Source organism: Benincasa hispida, chromosome 9 (assembly GCF_009727055.1).
Source record: "Benincasa hispida cultivar B227 chromosome 9, ASM972705v1, whole genome shotgun sequence".
Classification (NCBI taxonomy): Eukaryota; Viridiplantae; Streptophyta; class Magnoliopsida; order Cucurbitales; family Cucurbitaceae; genus Benincasa; species Benincasa hispida.
The window spans coordinates 2,475,797-2,480,274 of record NC_052357.1 but is presented as its reverse complement, the minus strand read 5'-3'; the positions used below and the strand labels follow the sequence as shown (position 1 = coordinate 2,480,274).

Sequence of the window (4,478 nt, the reverse complement as noted above, 5' to 3'; positions counted from 1 at the left end):
TTCAGCTTTATCGGTAATAATTATTTGGCGCGTCAATCAGGAATTAAAGTTGTCCCATCTGTACAACCGAGAGAGAGAAACCGCCTTTCACCATTGATGCCCTATAAATACCAAGTGCATTCTTCAGAAAAGGGGTTGATCGGTTGACGAGTTAACCAGTTGCTTCTATTCATAGTTTTCTTCCATTTTTAAGGCTGAGCAAGAGAAGAGTGGTGGTGCCGAAGATCGGCTAGGACAACTCGAGAGAGAACCTTGGGGCATAAGAACAGAGAGAGAATCGACTCTCACGAGAGAGAGAATATCTTTAGAGCACGAAGTAGAAACAATTATAAACACCTGACAGCAAGAAATTACTACCAGGCTCTTTACTATAGTTGCATTGTTATTTTGTACTTCATCTTTATATCTATTCAATAGAAGTTCTATTTCTACATCTGCTCACTCTCTTAATATGCATGAGTAGCTAAACTAGTTGAATGGGTTGAGAAGAACTAAGCTAACATGACCTAGGGAGTTCATTGCTTGCGATTGTCTTGTTTTATGCTGTGCAAAATACCCTTTAAAGTTACTCGAGAGAGAATCTAAATAAAGAACCTAATGTCTCGAGAGAGCTAGGTTAGAATCTGGACTCGAAAGAGCAAGATTAGGCTTGCATAAACAAGAGATAGGGACTTAGAGATAAGCTCTGTTTGTCAAATTGCATCGCATGCATCCTAAGAATGAGAATGATATTATATGGTCGCATATTTGTATGATTGTCATGTTGTCATCGCATAAATAGAGATAGAGGTTTATGTGTAAACCCTGTAGACTTATCGCATATTTATTGCATGCGTTCTAGCCGTAGAAGTTGTAGCATTCACGCCGAGAGGTGGTTTACTACTGTATGCATGTTGCTTGATCGCAAAGCATGAACGCATTCTAGGGAGTGTTAGCCGAAACTTTTCTCAATCCGTTCACCGCATATTCATCGTATTTCCCATTTACCAACTCTTTTCAAACTCTTCCGCATTCGTTATTTATTTTCATTAATGCAAATAACAAACTCAACGATTTATTTATTTAACTGGTTACCGCAAGTCTTCATAAAAATCACTAACGCAACTATTTTCACAAGTCCCTGTGTTCGACCCTGGACTTACGAGGAAACTTAGAGAAATTTACACTTGAATTCTGCTGGGGAAACTTGAGTGCACAACGCAATTCCATCAACTCATATCATCCATATTTCCACTTAATAAAACAACGCATCATCTTCATTGCAACACTAAGCTTGACCGAAGGGTAACCCCAACCAACGCAAGCTATGTGATCATGCTATACACACTTGACGTAGACGCATGCGATGTATATGTGATAATGTCGAGAAGCCTATCTCTAAGCCTCTATATTCCTGCTCACGTACTCTCACACATAAGTAAGATGACCGCATACCACCATATCCTACTTAAAGGGTGCATATGCTGTGTAGTAGCAAACGGAGCTTATTCCTATGTTCCCCATTCTTGCTTATACGATCTAATCCGCTCTCTCGAGTCTTAGATTTGGTTTTTAGACTACTCTCCTAAGTTTGCCTAAATGATGAATGATGCGCTCATAAGACAAGGTAATCGCATAAGCCTAGCTGACGTAAGATTATTCCTATCTCTAGTGAACACTTGATTACATTGCTTAATGTGATCAACTACTTACCCTCCCGGACAGTTAGTTGCTGCTGATTCTACTCATAGACAAGCATTGTGTTTGCTCATAGACAAGCATTGCTACAGCTTCACACAAGCAAATAAGGTTTTCTTACAACACTCGCGCAACGCACACCTCCCAGTCGTTTGCTACATGCTTCATATCCCTATGCCTCATGATTAAGTATGTGATACTCTAACAGTCTTACTCAGTGATGCAATGAAAGTAAAGGATACTAAGTAAATGAAGATGGAGATGGAATTGAAGGAAAATATAGAAATGCATTGATCACAAAATGTATTAATCTCTTAAGCCAAAATGTAATACAATACAAGGATAGAAGAGATATGAAGGGGCGGATGGAAGTAATGTCTTGCTTCTATCAGATGTGTGTCAAGGCTTCCGGTGGTGCCATAGATGGGCGGTGGAGTAGACTCTCTCGTGCTCTAACTTCAGTGAAGGCTCCAGTTGTCACTCGGAATGATTGAAGGGATGAAAAACTCTCAAGACTATCTTCTCACGCTTTGGTCTGGATCACGAGGATCAACCCTAAGGCAGAGAACCTCAGGCAAAAAACCTTGGATAAATTGAAGTTCTACTCAACGGCTTCTATTTATAGAGTTTGATCGCCGACAGCATTAATGGTCCTTCTCTGAAATTCTGCAGCTAACGGCGTGATGGACGTGATGGATCCGCTCTGAATCTCTGTTGCTAACGGCGTAGTAGGTGAAATGCCAACATCACCTTTTGATACTCTCGAGGTATGTTTTATGCTTGGTTTCTGGAGTATCAAAGCATTCCACCACCCTTGCAGTCATCCCTCTATTATGGTTATTATTCTCTAGCCACATCTCTCTACGATGACCGCATTCGCTTGACAACTGCAACTTCTATGCGATGGCCGCAACATCCATGCGTTGATGTATGCGTTCGCCTATGCGATGGAGAGCTTCCCCACATGTGGGCATCTTTGCGATAGCCTGGCTTCCGCATATGCGACCACTTCCTGTGTTAGCTATAAAGATAGACATTTGAACGCATAATAACGCATAATAATGGGTTAGCCGAGATTCTTAATACCGATCGATGCAAGCTCATTTTCTCATGAATTCTAAGTATAATCGTTGCATCTTCTACTTAACAGCCCTCATAATTCTAAATAAAAGGCCTATAATGGCGTGCATTTCTATCTGTTATCAATTATCTTTAATGTCGGTTTTAAACCAACATTGTACACCCTCTTCAATGTCCATTATTATTTGATTATCTTCTTTTTTTGTCTTTTAGTTAATAGTTTCTAATTGTAATTTGATTACATTCCATTTTCTATCCATTAGTTTAAAATTTGAGAGAAGGGAAGGTTTTAAAATAATAATAAAACAATAACAACAATAGTGATTTGAGATTTGATTTGAGTCAAGAACAAAACTTTACACAAGGAATATCTTCTTGTCATCTGATTGCCATAGTTAGTCGTTTTTTATATTGCCAACTGATTGTCTACTGATTATTATCTAATTACCATATAAATGTTATCCATCATTATTATCTTATATTTATTGCTAAAACAATCTATTAATGCACAAAAAAACAACTAAAATAATACACTGTTGTACTCACATGAAAACAAATAACAAATATATCTTAATGTCCACAATATGATTGTTCAAACATATGTAAATTTACATATTCTTCTATTATGACCAACATGCTTATAACGCCTACACTTCATGTGCTTTGTCAATTCAACAATTTAAGGAATTCTTTGCTTCTAAGGTCTTTGCTTGACGTTTAACAATCGGAGGCAATATAATGTAGTTTACTCTACAATACTTCTATAATAGAAATTAAATAAGAATCAGATTGCAATCACATTGATATAACTCAGATTTATATTATAAAATACCAAGGATGGTAATCAGATAGAAATTAGATAAAAATCAAATAGCAATCTCAAGACAATCAAATAGCAATCAAATGACAATTATATAACAATCACAACCTAAGGCACGCTACTCAATCCCTAGCCAAAGTATAAACTAAGAAAACCCAAATTAGACCTCTATTGATGAACCTACACTCCACAATCTCTCCAAATCCTAACGAAATCACCTCAAAGGAATTAAAAAAAGGAAAGCACAATCATCCTTGTTTGCTCTTCTTCAACTCATCAAAATCATTGCCATCATACCGACGGGTTTTCTGATCAGATATTAAGCTGTTTAGTTATATATGGGTCTTAAAAAAATAGTTGTAGGAAAATAAGTAAATTGTACCTCCTCTTTCTATCATCAACCGCAGCATCAGAATGATCACAGAGGTCTTGTAGGAACAGTTCCAATGCTTTAGCTGGTATTAATGTTGAAGTTGAAGAAAAATTAGCAATTATGTATTTCTTAAATGAACACCAGGCGAATCCAGGATCCTCTGAAGCGCTTTCGCCGGAGTTTCTCCCATAATTCCACAATTTAACGTCTCCTTAAGGAGTAAAGCAGTCTAAACGGTTTCTGGTGGCCCGATAATCCACAAACGAAGAAACAAAAAACATTTTTATTAGTAAATAAAGTAACCCTAGATAGACTACAATGGCGATTAACAGAGTAATACAGAGAAATGTTCCGATGATTCGATCGAGGAGGGCAACTTGCTCAGTGAATTATTGGATTAGAGAATGGAGATAGTATACATTGCAGAAGGGAACCACAAGTGGAATGGAAATGGAGGATTGAAAATGCTGAAGGTGAAGATGCGTGGGTGTAGTACTACCCATTGAGGGGTAATTTTGGAATTTGAAA

At 37.6% G+C, this 4,478-nt stretch overlaps 1 long non-coding RNA gene across 1 annotated transcript; it reads right to left on the bottom strand.

The window, feature by feature from the left end:
- Nucleotides 1-1,944: 1,944 nt before the first annotated feature.
- Nucleotides 1,945-4,478, bottom strand: LOC120085438. The gene is made up of 2 exons (XR_005483933.1): nt 3,960-4,478; nt 1,945-3,885 (listed from the first exon to the last, which is right to left on the bottom strand). It is a non-coding gene; the product is annotated as an uncharacterized LOC120085438 (long non-coding RNA).